Source organism: Podarcis vaucheri (genome assembly GCF_965113315.1).
Source record: "Podarcis vaucheri genome assembly, chromosome: 6".
NCBI lineage: Eukaryota > Metazoa > Chordata > Lepidosauria > Squamata > Lacertidae > Podarcis > Podarcis vaucheri.
The window spans coordinates 98,592,176-98,619,445 of record NC_138764.1 but is presented as its reverse complement, the minus strand read 5'-3'; the positions used below and the strand labels follow the sequence as shown (position 1 = coordinate 98,619,445).

The 27,270-nt window shown below is 45.4% G+C and overlaps 1 long non-coding RNA gene across 1 annotated transcript in view; it reads left to right on the top strand.

Annotated features, from left to right (window-relative positions):
• Positions 1 to 27,270, top strand: part of LOC309534398 — a 59,075-nt gene that overhangs the window by 14,490 nt on the left and 17,315 nt on the right. Inside the window, exon 3 of the long non-coding RNA XR_014220678.1 lies at positions 5,680 to 5,765. This is a non-coding gene — a long non-coding RNA (uncharacterized lncRNA). The remainder of the gene's footprint in view (positions 1 to 5,679; positions 5,766 to 27,270) is intronic.

Here is a 27,270-nt window from a genome sequence, read left to right as displayed (position 1 = left end):
CCATCACCCATCCCCTAGGACAGGATTGGGGAACCTGTGGCTCTCCAGATGTTGTTGGATTCCAGCTGCCACCAGCCCAAGACATCGTGGCAAATGGACAGGGGTGGGTGGGAGTTGTGGTCCATCAAAATATGGAAGACCACAAGTTCCCCACACCCCTATTCTAGAAAAAGACTACTTTGCAAAATTGCATCCAAATATACGCCACCGTGTGTGTGTGTGTGTGTGTGTGTGTGTGTGTGTGTGTGTGTGTCGAACTGCAATTCATCCCACACTTATATGCATACCACAATGTTCTGGAATGATGCTTGGTGAAAGGAGAATTCAAAATGGATGCCAGGCTGCCCAGCAAGGGTGGGTCTACTATTAAACAAATGAAACCTCATAGCCCCTAATCCCAGAGGGCCCCAGAAGTGGGCTTAAAAAAAATAAATGGGTCTAGTAGACACAATCTGAGTCACATTGATTTGAGGCAAATTGATATCTATCTATCTATCTATCATCTATCTATCTATCTATCTTTCTATCTATCTATCTATATCTATCATCTATCTATCTATCTATCATCTATCTATCTATCTATCTATCTATCTATCTATCTATCTATCTATCATCTATCTATCTATCTATCTATCTATCATCTATCTATCTATCATCATCTATCTATCATCTATCTATCTATCATCTAGTGTCCTTGCAAGGTTGATGGCTGCCCTGCCCCAGCCCATCCTCCTCTCTCTCTCACGCACACTTCATTTTGGCAACTCAACACTATTAAGCAGCGCCAGGGACCAAGGTCTACCCATCACTTTACTTGACTGCGATGTCCCAAAGTGACGCTACATTAGCAGCATTAGAAAGGTTGAATACAACACCCACTGCTTTTGAAAGTTCTGCTGCTGCCCACAGATGACAAGTAAGCCTGACAAGAAGATTGCCCCGGGTCCCTCGAGCCTGGAGCCAGCCCAGCAACGAGCAGGATCTCCCTTCAAGATACTGCACAGACAAGTTGAACCCCTAAGTAAATTTTGCTCACTATCCCAGTGTGTGACTGTTGAGCATTTGTACTGCAGATGTGCAAACAGCGACACAGAAACAAAGAAGATGTCATGGATCAAAAAAGGGGAAATGAAAGTATAGTCCCAGAGTATTAAGTGAAGATACATGAGGCCGACACATTGCTGAACCTTGGTAAGTCTGAGTCTGATCAGTGCTTCGCTGGGAGAATGACTGGGAACCACAAGTTGTTGTTGATTAGTCGTTTAGTTGTGTCCGACTCTTCGTGACCCCATGGACCAGAGCATACCAGGCACTCCTGTCTTCCACTGCCTCCCGCAGTTTGGTCAAACTCATGCTGGTAGCTTTGAGAACACTGTCCAACCATCTCGCCCTCTGTCTTCCCCTTCTCCTTGTGCCCTCCATCTTTCCCAGCATCAGGGTCTTTTCCAGGGAGTCTTCTCTTCTCATGAGGTGGCCAAAGTATTGGAGCCTCAGCTTCAGGATCTGTCCTTCCGGTGAGCACTCAGGGCTGATTTCCTTCAGAATGGATAGGTTTGATCTTCTTGCAGTCCATGGGACTCTCAAGAGTCTCCTCCAGCACCATCATTCAAAAGTATCAATTCTTTGCCGATCAGCCTTCTTTATGGTCCAGCTCTCACTTTCATACATCACTACTGGGAAAACCATGGCTTTAAGTATACGGGCCTTTGTTGGCAAGGTGATGTCTCTGCTTTTTAAGATGCTGTCTAGGTTTGTCATTGCTTTTCTCCCAAGACGCAGGTGTCTTTTAATTTCATGACTGCTGTCACCATCTGCAGTGATCATGGAGCCCAAGAAAGTAAAATCTCTCACTGCCTCCATTTCTTTGCCCTTCCATTTGCCAGGAGGTGATGGCACCAGTGGCCATGATCTTCGTGTTTTTTTTAATGTTTGAGCTTCAGACCATATTTTGCTCTCCCCTCTTTCACCCTCATTAAAAAGTTATTTAATTCCTCCTCACTTTCTGCCATCAAGGTTGTGTCATCTGCATATCTGAGGTTGTTGATATTTCTTCCGGCAATCTTTATTCTGGCTTGGGATTCATCCAGCCCAGCCTTTCGCATGATGAATTCTGCATATAAGTTAAATAAGCAGGGAGACAATATACAGCCTTATCGTACTCCTTTCCTAAAGGGAACCATGAGTAAGCTTCCATAAGTTCTGTAATGGAAGAATGGTGAGACCTAACCTAAATGATCCCACAACTGCCATAGATGGTTTTGTGAAACTCTAGGAAGAAATACAGTAATGAATATTGTTAGCATTTTTACAGCTCTGCCATTGTAGATAGCACCATACAGGCCATCATAAGCAACAACTGTTGGAAGTATGACAGCAAAGATCATCAAATTAGTAGCCAACAGGTTAATTCTGATTACAGTTCACCTGTCAACCAAGAAGAGCAGGTGGAGATGTTGCTTAGCAACCAGTCGGAATAGTATGATCCTTGCTGATGTAACTCATGCTCTGATTGGCTGTGTAGTTCATGTAGGAATCCCCCCCCCCCGGTAAATGTTGCTGAATATCTTCCTGGTATGGACTAGGCCTGAATTACTAAGAAAGACTAAACCCCTGTGTTTATTTCTTCTCAAGTTGTACACTGTTCTTGTTGAGTTTACCCAATGAAGTATTAACAGTTTCTTTTCTCTCTGGACTCTGTATGTGTTATTCAAGTGACTCATCTAGCAATGTCAAAAGAAATGGGCTTTTTTTAACTGTGATGGCCCCCAAGGAGTTTACAATCTAAATATCAAGTGAGCTGGAGAGACAAATAGAAGGGAGAGATCGGAGAGGAAAGACTAACAAACAAGAGAGACCAACGCTAACAAATATGCACAAGATGTGGGGCAAAAATGTTTCCCATTTAGAGTTCCAAAGAGATCCAAAAGCATTTCTCACTCAAGTACTAACTCCTTTGCTTTCCACACCTAGGAATGGATATATCTGTCAACTTCAGTTTCTGATTTTCCCCAATCTTGATTTTGGTTTGCCACATTCCCCATCAGCTCACCCCAAAAAATGTCCATCACTTTGCTGCACAATTCTACCATAAATATAACACCGGTCTTGAAAGACCTACATTGGCTCCCAGTATGTTTCTGAGCACAACTCAAAGTGTTGGTGCTGACCTTTAAAGCCTTAAACGGCCTCGGTCCAGTATATCTGAAGGAGTGTCTCCACCCCCATTGTTCTACCCGGACACTGAGGTCCACCACCGAGGGCCTTCTGGCGGTTCCCTCACTGTGAGAAGCCAAGTTACAGGGAACCTGGCAGAGGGCCTTCTCGGTAGTGGCACCCACCCTGTGGAACACCCTCCCACCAGATGTCAAAGAAAAGAACAACTACCAGACTTTTAGAAGACCTCTGAAGGCAGCCCTGTTTAAGGAAGCTTTTAATGTTTGATGCATTACTGTATTTTAATATTTTGTTGGAAACCCCCCAGAGTGGCTGGGGAGACCCGACCAGATGGGTGGGGTATAAATAATATATTATTATTATTATTATTATTATTATTATTATTATTATTATTATTATTATCATCCTAATAGACACTTTTTTGCAAGCAATTTCCCCTGATATGCTGGATTTTGGATGTTATTTCCACTAATATATGCATGTTTGTGCACAATTCTTACCAATATGTGCAATTTTTACACATTTCTACGGTTGGCGAATTACATTGCAAAATGAAAAGAAGAAGTGTGAATTCAGAGGGACAGCTGTGCTTCAGTTTGCCCGTTGGTTTGAGAAGCACCAACAAGAAAATTTTCATTAAAATGCAAATCAAACTGAATTTCTCCTCCAACTCTACACATGTTAACATTGTTCCATCCACTGCTTCCCCCCCCTCAGGGGGGTACTCAAAGGTCCACAGTACAGGCACTTCTTCTTTTTTGTTATTAAAATGTGTGGCACTCACTGTAACAACTTCATGATGAGTACCGGCACGTATTTTTCTAGAGAGAGAGAAAAGCACTGGCTCCATCCCTTCTCATGAACTGTTGTTGTACAAATGCAAAGGGTTGGCCACATGCACTTTTAACAAAAAATACTGAGGTCCCTTCTGCATTATGCATTTAAAGCAGTATCATACCACTTTAAAAAGCAATGGCTTCCCCCCTGCAAAATAAAATAAAATAATAATAATCTGGAAGCTATGAATTATTAGGAGACTGCTATTCCCTTCACAATGCTATGATTCCCAGTGGAGTACAGGGTCAGGTTTAAGGTGCTGGTTTTGAGCTTTAAAGCCCTATGTGGCCTAGGACCCTTGTACCTACGGGACCGCCTTTCCTGGTATGCCCCGTGGAGGACCTTAAGGTCCACAAATAACAAGACTTCGGAGGTCCCAAGCTGCAAGGTGGTTAGATTGGTCTCAGCTAGGGCCAGGGCCTTTTCAGTACTGGCCCCGACTTGGTGGAACGCTCTATCACAAGAGATTAGGGCCCTGTGGGACTTGACATCTTTCTGCAGGGCCTGCAAGACAGAGCTATTCCGCCTGGCCTTTGGATTGGACTCAGTCTGACCCTTATGTTTCCCTCCCTTTATGGTTTTGATTTATTGGCTACCATTAAAATGAGGCTGCATTTTAAATTGTATTTTAACCCATATTTTAATAAACTGGTGTTTGTTTGTTTGTTTCCCCCGCCCCCCATTATGTTTTATTGTAATTTTATTGGTGTTAGCCACCATGAGCCTGGCTTTGGCCAGGGAGGGCGGGGTATAAATGAAAAATTATTATTTATTATTATTATTAATTCCCTGGGGAGATTGTTAAACCTCTGTGGAAACTGTAGCTCTTTAAGGAGAATAGGAACCTCTTAGCAACTCTCAGCATGCTTAACAAACTACAGCTCCCAGGAGTCTTTGGGGGAAGCCATGGCTATTGGAACTGAGGTGAGGCTTCTTTAAATGTAGAATGCTGATGGGTCCTGAGCTACGTGGGCAAAAGTGTTGTGTGCAGCCCCCACATCCTCCTGCAAAACAACCACAAGTGACTTAAGCCCAAAAGTGGGGTGGTTAGAAGGAAGAGAAACATAGCCTCAAAGAGAGGTTGTTGTTGTTGTTCAGTCGTTTAGTCGTATCCGACTCTTCGTGACCCCCTGGACCAGAGCACACCAGGCACTCCTGTCTTCCACTGCCTCCCGCAGTTTGGTCAAACTCATGCTGGTCGCTTCGAGAACACTGTCCAACCATCTCGTCCTCCTTCATCCCCTTCTCCTTATGCCCTCCATCTTTCCCAACATCAGGTTCTTTTCCAGGGAGTCTTCTCTTCTCATGCGGTGGCCAAAGTACTGGAGCCTCAGCTTCAGGATCTGTCCTTCCAGTGAGCACTCAGGGATGATTTCCTTCAGAATGGAGAGGTTTGATCTTCTTGCAGTCCATGGGACTCTCAAGAGTCTCCTCCAGCACCATAATTCAAAAGCATAAATTCTTCGGGGATCAGGCTTCTTTATGGTCCAGCTCTCACTTCCATACTTCACTATCAAAGAGAGGTACCCTACCCATAATCAAAGGGAAATTATTCCAGGTCTGAATGGGTTAAAATCCTCTTTCCTCCCCCTTCAGTTTCCACAAAAGAGTGTGTCTTTGCCTCTCACCCCACCCTCCTCTGCCCTCCCTCCCTCCTTCCCACTGCAGCCCCCAGAGATGCAGGCGATTTCAAGCAGAATCCTAGCAGATGGTTTTGGTGATGTGATGCACAAGAGGGTCGCTCCCAGGAGCTGGTGAGTCAGTTAAGTTAAAAATGAAGTGACGAGTGCACAAATGTTGCCTCCTTTCCGCTGGCCTATTTTGGAGGCTGCCATGTATATACATTTACCGTCAGCCAAAGGACTGTTGTGTAAGCAGAAAACCTGAGAAGCGTCCTCAACCCATGTATCTGCTCCATTTGAAGCCAGAAAATTTGTTCGTTCTCTCTTTCTCTTTCTCTTTTTCCTTCCTTCATTCCTTCCTTCCATTCTTCCTGCAAAACAAGTTCAGTTATTTCAGTAGAACCTCATGATCAAATACCAAGTCATTCTCTCTCTCATTCATATATTTATATGTATATATTTATGTCAGAAAGAAAGCACAGAAAACATCCCAGACGTCCTTTTCTTTTTGCCTGATTCGATGTAAGCTGTCTCTACATCCACATTGTGTGCTTATATTTGTATTGATTATTTCAGTCAGTTTATTATGTGGTCCAAAGGTTTCAGGCAGTGGAGCTGGTGAAACCTCTTGCTTGCTTGCTTGCTTGCTGTGAGCTTCTATAAAATATAATTTACAGAGGGGCTGTTGAAAGGGGGGAAAACACTCAAAAATATTGGGCCCCTTAAAGGTTAACAAATTTATCATGGCTTAGACTTTCACGGAATACAATCCTGTTCATCAGATCCATGAAATGTTATCCTGAGTTACAGGTATGCAAAATTAGATCCCCTCAAATCATTTTTATCAAGCATGTGTTTCGTTATTGGAATGTCCCCCTTAACCTTTTCCACCAAGGTAATATCTTGTGAGCTGCTTGACCTCATCTGGCAAACACAGACCTATCCCCAGTGCTAGCCAGTGCTAGCTAAACAGAAGGGGAGGTGGGAAGAACTAAATGTATATTTTCCACATAGCCAAGAACCATAAAATAAGGGAAATAAGAATACACACACACAAACTCCTTGTTTCTGTTGCTCCAACCTTCCGTTAATAATTCTTGCAAATGTACAGCAAGGGATTGTGATTCGACAGCACGTTCCAAAAGAGGTTTCTGTGCCGCTTTATAAATAGATGCTCCTTCAGCGCACCACATATATACCCTAAGTTGCTCATACACAATAGAGGCACGTTTTACTCACGGATGAAACAATTCGCCGAAAGAAACAGAGAAGAGCCCATAAATTGCAATTGGCTCCAGGTTCAAAAATCACATGGTACGACCCGCTGACCTTCCATTCGGGAGGAAGGCTGTTATGTGTTTCTCGCCAAGGTCCACCCACCATTGGAGGGTGAAAAGGTTAGTCTCTGTTTCAAATGGCACAGCAGACATTTGACTATATTCTGTCATTAAGTGCAATATAGCACCATGGGAATGAAAAATACAACTAGCCGACATGGATTAAAATACAGATCTAAAAACTCAGGTCCCTATTCTGGCCTGTGAATGAATCTTTCTCTGCAATTCACTCTTGGGTTTTCTTTTATTTTAATCTCTAGGACATGGGTAGGCAAACTATGGCCGAGGGGCCGGATCCGACCCAATCGCCTTCTAAATCCGGCCCATGGACCGTCTGGGAATCAACGTGTTTTTACATGAGTAGAATGTGTCCTTTTATTTAAAATGCATCTCTGGGTTATTTGTGGGGCATAGGAATTTGTTCATTTATTTACCGTATTTTTCGCTCTACAAGACGCACCAGACCATAAGACGCACCAATTTTTGGAGGAGGAAAACAAGAAAAAAATATTCTGAATCTCAGAAGCCAGAACAGCAAGAGGGATCACTGCACAGTGAAAGCAGCAATCCCTCTTGCTGTTCTGGCTTCTGGGATAGCTGCGCAGCCTGCATTCGCTCCATAAGACGCACACACATTTCCCCTTACTTTTTAGGAGGGAAAAAGTGAGTCTTATAGAGCAAAAAATACGGTATTTTTCAAAATATAGTCCGGCCCCCCACAAGGTCTGAGGGACAGTGGACTGGCCCCCTGCTGAAAAAGTTTGCTGATGCCTGCCTAGGACCTGGAATCTACGTGACATTCAACCCAAATTGAATAACAGTGCAGTTCTTTATTTGTTTACGCAGAGGTAGGTCCCACTAAACTCAATGGGAACTTACTCCCAAGTAGACAGCAGTGGGGGAGACTTTCCATTCAGTTAGGATTTTAATGTGAACATAACCTGCAGGTTCTTAGACAATATATGAGCTGAAGCACAGCTGTCCTTCAAATTCACACTTCTCCAAGTGTTGTCCAGCCAGCAATGTACAAAAATGTGTGGTGTTAGGGGATAGTGTGGATAAAACGTTACATTAAAAACATTACAAAAATACATTAGGGAAATGCAGTATATATTTAATGAATAATATCAGGAGAAATGCTTGCATAAATATGTATATCAGGTAAAACTGCACAGAGAATGTGCATGTTGTGATAAATCTGCCCCAAATGCTCCTAAAATTTCATGGCAACCTTTTTTTAGACCCAAAATGTGAACTGATGCTGAAATGTTCAAAGCTGAAATTAAGACTTCAGGAAAATGAGAAACCGAGAGAAACCAAAATTGGCAACTATGTCCATCCCAAAACCTAAGGAGGTACATATAAGATTGCAGCCTTATAAAGACAAATCGATACACCTTTTTCCCACATCTGACTTTCAGGAGTTTATTCCACAACAGCTAACATTTTGCTAAATAGGTAAGAATACAAAATTGTTCCCTTTTCCCCCTGATATTTTTTTCTTTTCCATTTCTGGTGCTTTATTCGCTTATAATAATGGTAACAATTTTCACATACTTCCATAGTCAAGCCTTTATTATCTAAAATATCAAATTTCAATTTATTTATTTTTCAAAAAAAATGAAATGGAAAATAAATATAGATGCGACAGTAAATGGGGAATGATTGATATACGAATTCTCGGCTAGGGTGAGACATCACAAAAAGACACCCAAAATGCGCAGTGACAACTCTGCGTCCCATTAAGTTTTTATTGACAAATGTCAGAAGCAGGAGGTGGCTATTCTGTGAACAATCCCTGTCCACGAAATATTAAGACTGCTTTTAAATATGCATGGATCTCAACTAGCATAATAAATGGTGACATTTTAATGTCCACCAGACCAGGAAGATAGCCGATATAATTTCTTTTCTTTTTCTTTTTCATAATAAAAAAAGATGACAACAACAGTATCTCAACCACTCCAACAAAAGACACTGATCTCAAATGCAGGGCTCAAATCAGTCCTGGGTGAAACTCAAGTAAGAGATATAGAACTTAAGCTGAGAATTGCACCAAAGCAGAACTGGACTCTCTTCACCCTTTAGCCAGCAACTGGCTGTGATTCCCAGGCAAGCCCTTTGACCTCCCGACCTTGTAGTCAACTGTGAAAATGGCTCCCATCTAACAAAGCCTTTTCCCCAACAAAGGTGGGGTCTCCATTTCCCTCCCCTCCCTCTTTTTCTGCACGAATTCAATGACTCAGCCCAGAGACCAGCTTCTGTAGGCGGTAGATCTAATAGTCTAATCCACAAATCAAAGTACTTGAATCTAAAGCAATCTAATCTGGCTAACCTCTGTGGGATTAAGCCTGCCATCCTGTACCCATTTACCTGGGAGCAAGTCCCAATGAACTGAATTGGACTTCTGAGTCGATATATACAGGGTTTTGCAAAGCCCAGCGCGTTGTCTGAACTGAGATTTCACAAAGGGTTGCTTAATAATGTGCATTAGGCCACCCTAGAGCAGGGTCGGGTGGGGAACAGAGACCTGAAACCTCCCCCAGGTCATACCATTCTCTGACTTTGCACTGCGCACTCCCGGAGTGCTTTTGCCTGGGTGAAATATTTTACTGAACTGTGGCGATGCCCCTTGCATTGAACTGTGTGTGTATATGGAACCTTTGCATAGCTGGACTGCAGCCTACTTATACAAAGGGACACGAGTGGCACTGTGGTCTAAACCACTGAACCTCTTGCTGATCGGAAGGTCAGCAGTTTGAATCCCCATGACAGAGTGAGCTCCCGTTGCTCCATCCCAGCTCCTGCCAACCTAGCAGTTCGAAAGCATACCAGTGCAAGTAGATAAATAGGTACCACTGTCGCGAGAAGGTAAACGGCATTTCTGTGCACTCTGGTTTCCATCACGGTGTTCCATTGCACCAGAAGCAGTTTAGTCCTGCTGGCCACATGACTCAGAAATCTTTCTGTGGACAAACGCCGACTCCCTCAGCCTGAAAGCAAGATGAGCACCGCAACCCCATAGTCGCTTTTGACTGGACTTAACCGTCCAGGGGTCCTTTACCCTTTACCTTTACCTACTTATAAGGTAAGAATCACATTCATTGCTCCACCTACTTTTGCTTCTGCCCCCCCACTGGCATGCAGCCCCCTGAAGAACTGCCCATTAGGGCATGCAGCCCTTGGACTGATAGAGGCTTCCTGTCCCTAGCACATTTTGTTGTTGTTGTTGTTGGCATCTGTTGTGAGAGACAACAGAGTGCATCTCCAGTGATGGTGGCAAATTGCTGTGTTAGCAACACCAAAATGACACACACACCCCGGGGCACAAGCCTGGGCAGAGTGTATGGAGGTCCTGGGCTGCCCAGACCCCCCTCTCCACCTCACTGATGTGGTCCAAAGGAAAGCAGAGCAAAACGTTTGGCACCAGCTTAGCTGCAGGACTTGCCGGAAGGAGATGTACAAGGTGCCATCCAGCTATTTTAGTGTCAGGCGTGGAGAGTCCTCCCCTCCCTTCAGTGACTTCAGAGATAAGAATTAATGAGCGGCTGATAGATTTATAGTCCTTTTATTACAGCATCATGTTGCGAGCACAAATACACAGCTCTCCACAAGGAGGGCAGTTGGCTAGTCTAATCTGACTTCCGCAGCATTTTGGGTGCCAAAGGGAAGTTCCTCACTGCCTCTGACTCCTTTGCTCTCCGATACATTCGGACCTCCAAGTCCATGATGAGGGGGGGTCCCCCATGCTCTCAAGTGACGTCTCAACTAGCTGCCCCCTCTCTTCTGGTTCTGTTGTCATTATCTCGTAACTGGGTAACTCCCCACTAAGCTGTTCAGCTCCTGTCTCTCTCTCTCTCTCTGCTTCTGAACACACTGTGGACAAGGGGGGGGCGTGACTCTTCCCCCTCCAGCTCTCCATCGAAGAAAAGCTGGTCTGCCATAGAATGCATTCCCCAATCCATTCTTCAGACCATTCCCTGACACTTAGGGACTCCGCTCTGGATTGGTACAGGCTTTGGTCCTTAGCTTCTCCTGAAGATATTTCGCAAGGCAGAGGAGGTTTAGGAGCAGAGTTTTCCTTCTCTAAGGTGGGCTACCTTCGCAGGTTGATGATCCTCACCTGCTCCTCCTTTCCTGTACAGCACGCTCAGTAACCGCCTTCTTGACCACTAGAACCACTATTGGTCTTGTCCACTCAGGAACACTGGGGATCGTCTAGTCCAACCCCTCGCAATGCAGGAATATGCCACTGTCTCATACGGGGATCAAACCTGCAATCTTGGTGTTATCAGCACTACGCTCTAACCAACTGAGCTATCCAGATAGGTTGGAAAACTTCACTGCAAAATTCAGAGAAGTGTGAATTTCAAAGGATGGGCGTGTTTCAGTTTGTGGATTTTTCCAGAAACTGCAGATCCAATAAGTTCATCTTTAAAAACAAACTGAATTTCATTTCTTTCCATCCCTAAACATAGAGTTATAGCAAGAAAAAAAAGTACACAAGTTAAGTCTGTAGTCTGCCCATTCCTGCTCTAAAATACCTTATTATTTGCTCTATAAGACTCACTTTTCCCCTCCTAAAAAGTAAGGGGAAATGTGTATGCGTCTTATGGAGTGAATGCAGGCTGCGCAGCTATCCCAGAAGCCAGAACAGCTAGAGGGATTGCTGCTTTCACTGTGCAGCGATCCCTCTTGCTGTTCTGGCTTCTGAGATTCAGAATATTTCTTTTCTTGTTTTCCTCCTCCAAAAACTAGGTGCGTCTTGTGGTCTGGTGCGTCTTATAGAGCGAAAAATACAGTAACTTGCATGAGGCAAGGAACCAAAATGAGGCTTTTGTTTCCTGAAGGAATTTAAGACAGTGGTGCTTGTTTCTCAGAAAGATACGACCTGGCTGGGAGAGTTTGATGTTAAAGCAGAGGTCTGAGGATTGGTCACATTACAAATTAAACATAACTTTCCCCCCTCTGACTTGTAGATAGATATTGTTTCACCAGACTGTGACACCAAGGCAGTAAGTGTGTATTTAGTTATGGGTCAAAGGTTTAAAATTAAATCAAATAGAGAAATTGAGTCTTGACAGAAACAAACGGGATAATGTCTTGACTTCCCCAATGATGCAGTTCCACATTTGGATAAATCATTCCAAAGTAAGCATTTAGCCTCTTTTCCCCCGCAATCACTATTACTAAGAACAAAATGGGAGCTGAGGACAGAGGGAAAGAGTTTTGACAAGATAAATAGCATATGGGTGCTGTTGTCAGCCGCAGACATATCTGACTGCTTGTTCAAATCTCTGAGCAGCAGCAGAGGGCTGGGAGGGGAACAGAGCGAGGAAAACAGGAACTGGGAACATGTCCTTATTAATGATATATGTGGGGAAACGCATCTCAGTGTCGGCTGACATCGCTGATGCATCAGCATAAAATTAGGTGTGAGCAAGAGTGTCACGTGGTAAAACAACTCAGATCGCAGCTTGCATGTATACTGGTGACCTCAAATAGCAAAGAGCACACAGCAATGTGTGTTGAATTCTGTAGTTCTGTAGTTCTGAGGATTTGCTTTCCTTTGATCCATAACTAATACTTGGTTGTTTGGTTGGTTGGTTAGTTGGTTGGTTGGCAAGCATCCATCTGTCTCCAGATACAATATAAGATTGCCTTTTTAGGGATGAAGCCCAGCTGTTGGAAGATTACAGAGCCTGCTGCGACTGAAGTGACCGATTCCTGCATTGCAGAGGGTTGGACCAGATGACCCTAAAGGTCTCTTCCAGCTCTACCATTCTATGATTCCTTGATCTCAGGAGACATCGATGATACAGGAGAGACATGTTTCGTTGCAGCTGGAGCAGATGAAGACATCCAGTTGTGCTGCTTCAGGTGCACCATGGCTGTTGTTCTCTTTGCTCTCCTCCATGTGGTCATTTCTCCTCTGGTCACTGCTGTAGATGCATGACCTGTCTGTCTGTCTCTAGGCAGGGATTTGATGTTGCCAGCTTCCATGTCATATTTGCAGAAAGATGATGATGATGATAGAGCCCTCCTGGATCAGGCCAAAGGTCCATCTAGTCTCACATCGAGCAACCATTGGGAAACCCACAAGCAGGCCCCGTGCCAGAATGTTCTCCCCACTGGACTTCCTTCATGAGAAACACCCCATAGTCAATTAGATGCTGACTAGATGTCAGCTAGATGTTGTTAGATGTTGACTATGTGACAATATTACAATGCCAGTTTGTGGCCTGCAACCTGGACTCCCAAACAATTTTAGAAGAAGACATTTCAGGCATCAAGGCCCTTGATAATGTGAAAGATCCTCTTCTTGGAACATCTTAGGAAGCATCTACAAAGGCTTGCAGAAATCTTCTTGGACGGAGAGGCGGATGAACCCAATAGACCATGTTTTCTTTAGCCCCTGCTTTTGAGAAAGTCCCCTTCCAACATCCTCAGATTCCACTGGTAGCTTCTCAGAAATCCCCCCAGAGCTGGATGCTCTTCATTTGCTGCATGCCAGTGTCAGAGACAACAAGCGGCAAGGGAGGATTCTTGAAGTGTACACCCCTGGAGCAGAGCACTGACCACATATCTCTTTCAGGCTTGTGGTACCTACACACTGCATGCATATTTCAACCCTCAGTAGGCTTCAAACTAGTTCTGGAACAAGGCTTGATTGGATTATTCCATGATGATCTTCAATACTGTTTGCCTGCCAAGATCTCCAATCTATCCATGGCCAATACTGCAAGAACTCCATAAGCTTTCCTAAGGCCACCAGGCAGAGGCTCCTGTGTATGCATTAGTTAAAAAGACAAAGACCAAGGCTGACATCAATGCATCATCCACACCTGCTCATTCCCATCCCTGATCTGCAGTCTGTCTTCCTTCCCATGCCTGCAGCACTAGCCTGCAGCACTAGCGAATGCAACAAAATTGAAAATATTTGCAAATCGACAACCATTGCAAATTTGACATGCAGTTTCTAAAGGCATGCGTTTTCAAGGCAGCACCTCCATGTGGATCTTTGCAGAATGACTGATAAGTGAGTAATGAAGTTACTATGCGATTAACATGGTGAAGAGGATCTCATGCTTTTGCCCAGATGTAGAACCGTGGAAAATGAACAGCCTTGATTGTTCCATGAAATGGAACAGCTCAATAATCTTTGACTAGGTGATAGTTTTCATCCACAGCGTTGAAGACAGTACGATAGAGGCACTGATACTGCACTTTCATCTTCCATAAGCAAGCTTCTCGGGGTTTTGCAGTACATTAAAAAAAAAAAAGACGCTAACCTACAAAACCAGTTTGATCAGAGCTGACAGTGGAAGCAAAACAGTTAATAGCTTCTTTTGTCTAGAGATGCAGCTCTGTTGTCCGAATGATACCAGATTATGACAGCAAAATCCTCTTGTCCGTCAAACATCGTGCCACAAAAAGAATTGTTAGCTTTTACGGTGCAACAGAGTCCTTTATGTTGTTTATGGAAAACAGTGGGTGTCCTGTGGATATACATGTATCACCGTGTTCTGTTTGGATAAAGAACGTTATATAATCTACACATCAAGCAAGCAACCTAGCAAGCAGCGGAGGAAGAGGCTATTTTGATGTCTCATGCAACATTAACAGATTAAGCACTGCGGCGGGGGGCAGGGGGGAATTGGTGAATCACTGGAAAAGAGGGCATCAAATAAAACAGCTGGCTGCTTTCACCCCACCCCAAGTAAGAGTGTTCTTATTGTGGCAAACTTCAAAGCGAGTGGGTGACTTGTGATGGGTTGGGTGCTCTGTACCTGCTGAGTTATGAATACGCAGGGCATTGTGGAAGCTACATACACAGAAGAGGAAGGGAAAATATTCCAAGGAAATCAGACAAGCAACCCCAAACTGCCCCAGAACATATGGAGGAACTCGGAAGAGCATCCCCTGTGGGTTTTAGTTGTGCAAGTAAATATTAATCTGGGGACAAAGGGGTGCAACGGGTGTAGATCAAAAGAATGATTCTCGTTCCTGTAGAGAGAAGGAGGTGCTTTGATGTCCCAAATTCCTGCCTTCAGAGACTAATGAAGTGAAATTGTGACATGATGACACCTCAGAAGGTTTGAAAGCCTTTAACACAACGGCATATTTTTAGGTTTACCTTTTCTTGGGGAAAATAAGTGATACATCATACTTCATTCCCATTGATTAGGTTCTGAGTGTACAAAAATATATTTTTTTCCTATGCAGTTAAAATGGTGATGAAGAGAAATAAGGGTGTAGAACATGAGCACAGTTGTGCATCTTATTCTGGATTCTAGGAAGGGTTTTAGGACCATGGCTGCATGAAAAGACAACAAATCGTATTCAAGGGGAATAGTGCAGGAAATGTGCCACTCTCCTCTCCTCTTTCACTTACTATCATCCATTTCCCTGGTGCTTATCTTCAAGGCATTTACCAGTATAGTACGTTTGCTTACTCATCCCCTAATTGCAGATTTCATCGGTAGCAGGTAAAAAGAGATGGCTGTGGTTTTCTGTTGTCTATGCTCTGGTAACCTCTAAGTTAGATTGCGGCGATGTGTTATATGTAGGACTGCTTCTGAAGATGGTTCAGAAACTTCTTCTGGTACAAAATTTGGCAGCCAGATTGCTCACCGGGCAAGGATTGGGCTTGAGCAATTGACGCTGATCCTGGCCTGACTGCACTGACAGCCAATTCAAAGTGCTGGTTTAAAACTATAAAGTCCTAAACAACTCAGGACCGCAATAAATCAAGGATCATTCCTCCCAATCTGAACCTTAACCTACCCATAGCTTGCGATCACCACCAGAGGCCCTTATTTGTGTGCCTCCTCCCAGAGAAGTCTGGAGGGTGGCAACATGAGAACAGGGCCTTTTCAGCAGTGGTCCCCCGTTTGTGGAATGCTCTCCCCAGGAAGGCTCATCTAGCTCCTTCATTACACACCGTTGGGTGCCAGGCGAAAACATTCCTCTTCAACCAGGCCTTTTAAATGTATGGCGGGGTATTGAATTGTTTTTGCTTTTCTTATGTATTTTGTTTATTTATCTTGTATTTGTACAAGTTCTCCACATTTCTGCATCAGTTTGTTGTTATTATTTATTGAAGTCCTCGTGTAAGTTCATCAGCACTTTAGTGCAAATTTCTCCCTATATACACATTCATTTGCAATTTTTCCCTGCTGTACACATTTTTGTGGTGCAGTTTCCCTTATATAACACGTTTTTGTATGCTGATTTCACTAATATATGCATTTTTAGGCACAATTCAGAACAAACATTATCTGGCTGGAAAACTGCATTTGTAAAAGTTCAAATGTTGAATGATGGCTGTGTTTTGTTTCCTGATTTGTTTCAGAAAGTGTGAATTCTGCACGTTTGCCTTTAAGCATGAACTGAATCCATTTTCTCCTCCATCCCTATGAGATGGCCATGTGTACTTCTTGTGGAAGAGCATTCCCAGCCTCTGGGACTGCAGCTGAAGAGGGCCTCCTACCATGGCCTCATTGATAGTCCTTACATGCTGAGCCGGAGCTCAATGGAAGAGAATGGAAGCAGTCTCAATTTCAGCTGAGGACTAAAGTAGCTAGAGCAGGCATTCCCAAACTCAGCCCTCCAGATGTTTGGGGACTACAGTTCCCATCATCCCTGACCACTGGTCCTGTTAGCTAGGGATGATGGGAGCTGTAGTCCCAAAACATCTGGAGGGCCGAGTTTGGGGATGCCTGAGCTAGAGTAACTTCAGCTTTCCTTGGGAACTCTCCAAGGTCCTGCAGAGCCATCCTCTGCCTGGCTCCCTGCCTTGAAGCTACTTTTGTGATGCTGAATTAAACCTGCTCCTTGTTTCATGTGCTACCTTCCTCCAGTCTGTCTCCTTCAAAACTTGCCACACATCTATGGGCTCCTAGCCTGACTAGAACAAGACACAAAAGGCTGCTGTTTGAGCAGGTACATATAGGAAACTCCTTCATACTGAGTCGAACCTATTGATCCATGTAGTTCTGTATTGTTTACCTTGGTTGGCAGTGTCTCTCCAGGTGTTCAGTTCTCCCAGCCCTACCTAGAGATGCTGGAGATTGAACCTGAGACCTGAGGCATGCAAGGCAGATGCTCTACCATTGAGCTATAGCCCTTCTCCAATAAACATAAGAAGCTGCCTTATACCGAATCAGACCATTGGTCCATGTAGCTTAGTACTGTCCACAATGACTGACAGTGGCTCACGATGATTTCAGGCAGGGGACATTCTCAGCCCTACCTGAAGATGATGAGGAGTGAACCAGGGACGCTCTGCAAGCAAATCACTGAGCTTCAACTCTTCCATGAGCATGAGAAACGCAGGTGTTGCCATCTATGAGCTCCTGATCTTACCTGCCACTCATCTCTTCCCTGTGAGAGAATAGATGGTGCCATGCTGTGACTAATCTTTGAAGAGTCAGCACAAAGAAAAACATTTCCCATTCTTCCTATCACCTCTCTTCCTTGCTCATTTAGCCCAGATCTAACCTGAATAGACTTAGTAGGCATAGCGTGAGATCCAGCAGGAGAGAGCTACGAGTGCAGCCAGGCTTTTCCCTATCATTGGCAATGGAATTGGCTGGAACGCTTAGTTCTTTGCCTGTTACAGGCAAGCAACACAAGACCTGGCTGCACATGCAGTTCTTTGGATTGAAGCCATGGGGCACCATCGCCAGAGAAGGCATTGCATACATATGCAGCACACATTGAAACAAAGGTTTAGTAGCCATTGATAGCCTGGTCCTCCTCTAATCCTCTTTTAAAGCCACCGAATTTGCAAGTTCAGCATGCATTGTCCATCTCCTCCTCTCCCTTTAAGCAAGCACAATTTGGACAAAGAGGAGCCTTGGTAACCTGAATTAGTTTCAAATGGGAAATGCTAGGCACATTCACCTCTTGGACCATGAATCAGGTCCTGCAAGAACTGTTCCCTGCTCTTTTTACCTGGGAAGGTGGGGCCCCAAGTGATTTCAGCATCAAAAGCTGCCGATGTTGTAAGCCACCTTAAAAAGGTAAAGGTAAAGGACCCCTGACAGTTAGGTCCAGTCACAGACAACTCTGGGGTTGTGGCGCTCATCTCGCTTTACAGGCTGAGGGAGCCAGCGTTTGTCCACAGACAGTTTTCCCAGGTCATGTGGCCAGCATGACTAAGCCATTTATGGCGAAACCAGAGCAGTGCACGGAAACGCCATTTACCTTTCCACCGGGGTGGTACCTATTTATCTACTTGCACTGGCATACTTTCGAACTGCTAGGTTGGCAGGACCTGGGAAAGAGCAACAGGAGCTCACCCTGTCACAGGGATTCAAACCGCTGACCTTCTGATCGGCAAGCCCAAGAGGCTCAGTGGTTTAGACCACGTCCCTCTTGCCGCCTTAAGTGTAGTTTACTATGGAAAGGCAGCCTGAGGGACGATGCTGAAATCCCATCTCACCCATACTCTTGTGCCTGGGAAGCTGGAGTTTTGCTCACAGGTACAGAACTTTCAGCAGGGCTCTGGGAGTGAAACCCTTCCACGTGGCGCTACCAAGCTGAGGCCACAAACTGTTGTTTCAGCGGGTGCAGGAGGCAGCCTTTATTAAGAAGGGCATGATATGCCTGCTTTCAAGCACTCTTCGTCAGGGGAACATTTATCCCACAAGCCTCCTTCCGTGCTCTCCAAGAGGAGCTGCCTAAGGAATGGAACCTGGCAAGAGTCGTCTTCCTGGCAATAATAATCTGCAAATTTGGGACCTCAAGATCTGAAAATGCACTCCACGCATTGAAGAGAAAATGGATGTTTTGATTGAAGTTAATACTGAAAAATACGCTCGCATTTAACACCGGCAGACATCTGAAGAAGCGGCTTGCTTGTTTACATTGAGCTCACTCACATGATATGAAGTGAGCATGCTGTCGCTTTCCATCATGTGATGCAGGTTATGAATGTCTGGATGCCTGGAAACTTTTCCACCTTGCAGCAAGGAGCAGAGTTGCTGGGTGGAAAGGAGGACAGAGCCCTTGCATTTTCTTTTCTCTTTTTTCGGTTCAGCACTTCAGCATCCTGTTGTCCCAATGGTCAACCAGCTGCCTATGGGAAACCTACAAACAGGATCCAAGCACGATCGCACTCTCCCGATTTGTGATTGTCAGCTACGGGTATTCAAAGGCTCACTGCTTCCAACCGTAAGTAGGGGGAGTACATGATGTCGAAGGGATTGTGTAATGTGTATGGGTTGCTCGTGCGTAAGTTGCCGCTTCTCCAGGCTTTGTTGCCTTGCTAAACCTTTCAGTCTGGGCAGCCCTTCACTTCGTGGCTGCCTCAGTCGCTAGCAGAATCCGTCAGTGGGCGTTTCTTAAATCTTTTCCAACATAAAGGTTGTTTGACACCCAGTCTCCTCCTACTCTCTCTGCGCGGAAGTCTTCTGCGCAGGGTGGGTGTGGGTAGCGGAGGACCCGTGCTCTCCCCGCTGGTGTCCGGTAAAGAGTCCTGGAGCCCTCTCGCCGATTCCCCCATCAGCCCCTCTATATCCCTGGTGTTGCGCTGATTTGCTTCCCCATCTGTGGAGCTGCCTCTCTCCCTGCTGGGCCCTTCTCCAGCATCATTTGAGAGCCTTCCCTCCGCCACTAGCTCTGATGTCAGTTCCCTGACAGATTGTTCTCTGGTGAGCCTCCAACAAGCCATAGCTCCTACTGCAGGAGTGGCTGACATGTTGCCTCCAGATGTTGTTGGACTACAACTCCCATCATCCCTGACTATTGGCTATACTGATTGGGGCTTCTGGGAGGGGTAGTCCAACAACAGCAAGCCTTTGCTGAAGAATGATCCTGGCCTGGCCACTGTTTTGGTTCTGGAACTGTTATTTTAATATTTTTAAATTGAGTTTTAATATAAATCGTATTGTTTTCTGTATTTGCGCGTTTGTATGTTCTTTTGAATGTTAAGCACTTAAGAGGTTTTCAGAATAAATAAACCTATGGGGCAGGATTTGCCTAAAAAGCCACATGAATTCTCCCACACACACACACACGCCTGAATTTGGCTTAAGGGCATTGTGTGAAACCCCAGAAGAGCATGAAATGGGACACGAAGGGAGTTCATTCTGTTGGGCAAGCTGATATGCTTGTACAGCCAGAATGTTTGTAACAGCGTGTAATTCCGCCCATTGAGTGTACCCCCTTGACTGCTCCTGTCCTTTAGAATCCAGCTACCAAGTTAGGCAGCCCATAGATCAAATTTCCCCAACTCAGTACCCTCCAGTGACTCGTAGGATGGATCCAAATTGCTGTGCTAGCTTCCTGGCAGGTGGGGTGCTGTTGCTTAGTGGAAGGGACAATGTGACGAACACTCACAGGCACACCAGATTGGTTCCACCAGTGCATTTGCACTGCACTGACCTCCCTACTGTTCTCATATGCCTTTAAGGCAGCTGCTGCTGCTGCTTCTGCTTCTGCTTCTTCTTCTTCTTCTTCTTCTATCAAACAGCATAAAAATGTTTTTAAACCAAGAAATAAAAATAGAGACAGACCAACTTGCTGACCATGCTGCTATTGCATCTGAGCAGTTCAAGCTAAGACTGTTCGCGCAACAACCTTGCCCAAATAAACGGCATCACCTTTCCACCAATATATGTCTGCATTCGCATTTTGTGAAAAGCTGGAGCAAACAGGTATCACCATCTTTATTCCTTGAGAAACTATGGGTTGTTGTATTAGCAATTGTTGCGGTCAGCTCTCACATTTCTCTCTGCTAACATTCAGCTGGGAAAAGTCTAGGACTCAGAACCTTGATGCCCGAGGTAGAAAACCCACTTAATCTCCACTGCCCAAATTAGTTGCTGTTGTTGCTGTTCAACAATGACATTTTTTGTCCATGAATGGAGACCCAAACCAGCTCTTTGCTTCTTTAGCCTTCCTCTGCCCAAATGGTAGGGACGATTCCTTCCAGACCGCACAGAGAAATGAATAATGTCCACAGTGTTTCAGAAATAGAGTCAAGTTCCATCAAAAATATGTGCTGCGCAGTCTTGATGGCAAGATTTATATAGTTCGCAGGAGACAATTTGTGGTTTTATTGTAGTCAATATTTTTCCATCTTCAGCCCATCAAGAGCTCCTCAACAGTGCAATGCGAAGGCAATCACACTGGGGGAAGTCTAAGAACAATTTGAGGGCATAGGGATAGCCTGCAATTATTCCTCGTTCCTTATTTAAAGAAGGACCTCTATATAACCCACATGTCTGCTTCTTGTTGATCACATTTTAAAGAAATAAAGTTGAAAGGGGAAGGAAATTCCTACAGCAAATGTCAAATCATTAGAAATTACAGCACTGTTTAAGGGAAACATCAGAAAAGATTTTTTCTCTCATTACCTAGATTCAAACCTAACCCAAACCTATAATGCTCCAAATGTCAATTCAAAACCCATATATTTTATTTTCAAGGAGGTTTTTTTAAAAAAATCCAACTAAGCCAAACTTGATCAAAACCACCCCCAAAAAAAGAAACAGGAAATTCTGCCACTTGCTGGAACTGGATGATGGAAGAAAACATCATCAGATGATCAAAGCCTCATCATTAATCCAACACACACACAAACACACATTTTTCCTTTACTGCTAAACATTTAACATGGTTGAAGTTGGCCGCAGCTGGGTTTCAGCGCATTATCTGCAGATCGCAATCCTGTGGCAAGAATCGTCTGTTACCGGGGCTGCCTTGTCAGCAAGTTGACAAGAGCTCATTGCATTGACAAATGGACTTAGGACCAATGGTTTGTTGGGTAGGTGGGTGGGGTTTTTTTTAATAAAAAGAGAGAGGGGAGGAGGAGGTGTGGGTCACCCAGTCTAAGTGGCAGAAGAGGTAAGAAACGGGGTGACCACATCAGCAACAAGCCCACAGAAGAGCAGGCGAGATAGCCCTTTTGTTGTCCACCGACCGGGTCTCTCTCCTCCTCCTCCTCCTCCTCCTCCTCCTCCTCCTCCTCCTCCTGCGTGGTGTCCCTGCACACAGAAGGCACGCGTAAAAATCCATGTCAGTCCACTAATAGTTCAGACCTTTCCGTTTGGAGGCAACTGTTTCTAATTTGGGTGATTCTGCTCGGGCCTCTCTCCCAGCAGTCCTGAGGCAGAGCTGCCCTCTTCTGTCCTTGTGGGGGCTCTGCAGGCACAATCGGGGAGAGCTGGGGGGGAAGGAGGGAGGTGGGGAGGCGTTGCCGAGAGGGCGGGTTAAATTGGGACAGTGTCAGCTCCAGTGAGCATCACCATTCCTGTTGCCATGGAAACGGGAAGGGGGGCGGCAGCGGCGGCTGCCACAGAGGCTTGTGGGAAGGGATGTGACTGCAGAGGTGCAGCTGAACGCCTCATTGCCTTGCAGGGAAGATGGGAAGGGCTCTGGGATGTGGGGGGTGGGGGTGGAGAGAGTGAGGAGGGCTTGCAAATTCCCTTCTTGCAGATCCTACCAAATATCACCTAAGAGGAGCTCCCAAGGAATTCGGAGAATTTAGACGTAGAGAGGGGACGAACCTCTCTCTCTTCCCCCGCCTTTGCTCCTTAATTGCCAATATTTTGTGCATTCTGCTACATGTGAGATTAAACAAGAGAATGAGTGCCCAAGGGACCTTCGAGTAGCCTCCCACCCCCAGTCTATTGCAGGGGGCTAGCGAAAGCATGGGTGTTGAAAGCCTTGTTTATATTGCTACAACCTCAGCTTACCAGGGATGGTAATTAGCCAGCCCATTAAATCCACCTAGGCTCAGGACTCCCTAATTAGCTCATTTCAGATTCTTTTCAAGTCATATTTCTCCTATTAAGCATCTGCAGTGGCGCAAAGCCGTGTGCTTCTTGGTAACTGGTTGGCTTGGAAGAGTCATTAAGCCCTCTCTTTGAAGATGACTCGGACAATAATAACGATGAAGTGGGATAAACAAAAAGGGAGCAGAAACAAAATAAAAATTGCTGGTGTTCCTGCAGTAAAGCTAGCCCGTCGCGGGTTTGTTGAGCTTGATCGATGTTGTTTTTTGCAGATGCAACCATCCGCAGGCACAGGAGAACCCGACCACATGGGGATCGCAGAAGAATGAGGTGTGTCCACACAGGATAGTTGTTATGTACTGAGTTGAATAGGATCCAAAATGCAGCAGTCTGATTGGTCCTAGAACAATAGGATTCAGAATGCAGCAGTCTGATTGGTCCAAGAACAATGCAGCAATATGATTGGTTGGCAGGAACCACCCAATCATGCTCCAGATATAAGTGAATCCACAACCTGATTGGCTTACAGTAGAATTCCAGAATTAACCAATCATGTGCAGCCCATTGTGTAAATAATGTATATAAAGCAGATACTTTGAGGGGACTTTCATTCATTCCTCCTCACCACTATGAACTGAATAAAGAGCATGAAATCACTTTGCGACTCTGAGTATATTTCATGTTATGTACTGAGTTGAATAGGATCCAAAATGCAGCAGTCTGATTGGTCCTAGAACAATAGGATTCAGAATGCAGCAGTCTGATTGGTCATAGAACAATAGGATTCAGAATGCAGCAGTCTGATTGGTCCACAGGGGCACCCAATCCAGCTCCAGGTGGAAGTGAATCCGCAACCTGATTGGCCTACAGGAGAATCCCGGAATTAGCCAATCACGTGGGGCCCATTGTGTAAATAATGTATATAAAGCAGACATTCTGGGGGAACTTCCATTCCTCCTCACCAATATGAGTAGAATAAAGAGCATGAAATCCACTCTCAACTCCGAGTATATTTCAATAGTAAAAGCGCCTGTGATCAGGAGTGGCTTCCTTGGTGGAAAAGAGTCACAGCTATAGTCTCCTGAGAGCAATGTATACTGCTGGTTACCAGCAGGGGTTGAAGGGGGCAGCAAGGGTGGGGTTCCATGGGTGCACCAGCAGAACAGACCACACGGGCAGCAGCGGCCTGGCTGTCACCTCACCCTTTCTGGTATGTGGCAGTGAAGCTACTGCCCAGAAGCTATGGCCTGCTGCAAAAGTCACTTCTGCCTTGGAGCCTGCCTCATGCTCAGAGGTGACGCGCCTCCTTTGTATGCAGAGAACATCCCAGATTCAGTCCGCAACATCTCCAGGTTGGACTGAGAGAGATTCCCTGCCTGAAATCCTGGAGAGCTGCTGCCAATCAGTGTAGACCAGCGGTTCTCAACCTGTAGGTCCCCAGATGTTGTTGGACTACAACTCCCATCATTCCTGCTGGCTAGGAATGATGGGAGTTGTAGTCCAACAACATCTGGGGACCCACAGGTTGAGAAAGACTGGTGTAGACCATGGGTAGGCAAACTTAGGCCTGGGGGCCGGATCCTGCCCAATCGTCTTCTAAATCCAACCTGTGGACAGTCTAGGAATCAGCATGTTTTTACATGACTAGAATGTGTCCTTTTATTTAAAATACATCTCTGGGTTATTTGTGGGGCATAGGAATTCGTTCATTTATTTATTTTTTTCAAAATATAGTCCGGCCCCCCACAAGGTCTGAGGGACAGTGGACCGACCCCCTGCTGAAAAGGTTTGCTGACCCCTGGTGTAGACAATATTGAGCAACTCGGCATTGTCTTGTGTTCCAATGTGTGAATGCTACTAGTCCGTGTTTCGAGTTATGTGGAAGGTGAAAATTAGGGGAAATAGGGAAATGCTATATACACATTTAGGGACATGGGTGGCACTGTGTGCTAAACCACAGAGCCTAGGGCCTGCCGATCAGAAGGTTGGCGGTTCGAATCCCCGCGACGAGGTGAGCTCCCGTTACTCGGTCCCAGCTCCTGCCAACCTAGCAGTTCGAAAGCACATCAAGGTGCAAGTAGATAAATAGGTACCACTCCAGCGGTGAGGTAAATGGAGTTTCTGTGCACTGCTCTGGTTCACCAGAAGCGGCTTAGTCCTGCTGGCCACATGACATGGCCACATGGCCAGCTCCCCCGGCCAATAAAGCAAGAAGAGTTCTGCAACCCCAGAGTCGGCCACGCCTGGACCTAATGATCAGGGTCCCTTTACCTTTATATACACATGTGACGCACTTTTTAATGCAAAAAATATTAAGCGATGTGGACTAAAGTCTCTTCTGCAGCCCTTCCAAGGTTAGGGGCCCTGGATTTTAAGCTTCATTAGTTTCATAGCAGACCTCCCCCATGACCCTCAGGGTCCCCCCCCAACTCTACAATAATATGATTCTAGCCAATCTATGCCTGAAACATAATCTGCAAAAATAAAGAAATACCCAATAAAAATGATGCATTGCTTAGCCCAATTGCCTAATGTTGTCTAAGGGTCAATTTCTGAGTTGTCTGAAACAAGAGGCATTCAGTGTGGAACAATCTGGGGGGGGAGCTATTAAGCCCACAATACACGAGAACACGCGCCTTAAAATATAACAGCATCTCTTAACCCTGATTATTCAGGTGGAGAGTGGTTAAGTATGGTTGCCATGGAAACAAATTTTGCTGATCTGGAAATATTAATTTCTATTTTAGGTAACTCTTTGATCCTTGTCCCAATCCTACAGCTGCTTTAGCTAAAGTACTTGAGTTCTAAATGGGCTGTGCTTGGGGCTTTTTTTGACTTAGGTGGGGGGAAGACGAGTAAGGGTGGGGACGCACGATGGAGGTTTATAACATTATGTACAGTGTGGAGAATGCGAATAGAGAGAGATTTTTCTCCCTGGCTCTTTCATGATGCTAGAACTAGGGGTCGTTGGTGGAATTCATTGCTGGTAAATTCAGGGCAATCAAAGGGAAGTACAAAAAAAATGCACTGTATTTATGGACTTCATTCTTACTGTTCTAAGGCTTTGGTGGCCACATAGTTAGACTGCTTTAAAGGGGGATTAGGTAAATTGATGAAGGATGCATCGTCTCACAGCAGATGGTTTGAAATATACTTGGAGTTGAGTGTGGATTTCATGCTCTTTATTCAGCTCAGAGTAGTGAGGAATGGAAGTTCCCCCGAAATGTCTGCTTTATATACATTATTTACACAATGTGCCCCACATGATTGGCTAATTCTGGGATTCTCCTGTAGGCCAATCAGGTTGCGGATTCACTTCCACCCGGAGTTGGATTGGGTGGCTCCTGCAGACCAATCAGACTGCTCCGTTCTGAATCCTATTGTTCTAGGACCAATCAGACTGCTGCATTCTGAATCCTTTTGTTCTAGGTCCAATCAGACTGCTGGATTCTGAATCCTATTGTTCTAGGACCAATCAGACTGCTGCATTTTGGATCCTATTCACCTCAGTACATAACACGGTTAATTTATGGAACACACACCAGTGTGAGGTGTTGTGGTGGCTAAGGGAATGAAAGGTAAGTCTATTCACAGTGGTGTGCAGTGAAATATTGCACAGGGGAATAGTTAGCGCCAGAGACACCAACTTGCAAGGGCGATTGGCAGGGGGCACGTTGCATGCGTGAACATCGTTCCTCCCTCCCCAAGCTGGGCAAAAGCTTCCTGGGCTTTGGGAAGCAGATATCAGGGGAACATTTAAGAGACTAGCCTCATCCCAGCGGTGGAGCTAGCCACTCAGGTGCCTGGAGTGGCACATGCAGACTGCAGCTGGAGGAGGAGCGAGCTGCCCACGGGGGAAGCGAGCCAACCATGGCGGACATTTGGCGCACTGTCTGCGATTCCCAAGCCTCTCCCGAGCTGTCAAAATGAAGGGGAAGGGGGAGTGCTGCCAGCAAAGGCTTGGGAGTCGCAGGTGGGCGGCGTGCCAAATGTCACCCCCCCATGACACCCAGGGCGGACCGCCCCCACCACCTCCCCTTCCTACACCCTTGCCTAGTCCCCCTAGTTCACTAACCAGACACCCCTGTCTATCCACAGTTAGGCGTCATGATGACTCTATGCAACCTGCAAGTTTCTTGAGGCAGCATGTCTCTGAAGGCCAGTTGCTGGAGAGCAATGGCAGGAAAGAACTACAGTCGTACCTCAAAAGGTACGTATCGTTCGACTTCCGGAATGTACAGCTTCCAAACCACGGCTGCTGATTGGCTGTCGGAAGCTCCTGCAGCCAATCGGAAGCCCCGTCGGATGTTCAGCTTCCAAAAGAACGTTAAAAAAGCAGAACAGTCGCTTCCGTTTTTCGATCGTGCGGGAACTGGAATGTTCGACTCCCAAGGCATTCGGGAGCCAAGGTACGACTGTACTGCCTTTGTGCCCTGCTAATGCGTTTCTCAGGAGCACCTATTCAGCCACTGGGAGGAGGGGAGGAGAGGGAAGAAAAGTTTGCAGTTTTTTTTCTTACAGATGAATAAAAAAAAAGTTTTCTTTCAAGGAGGT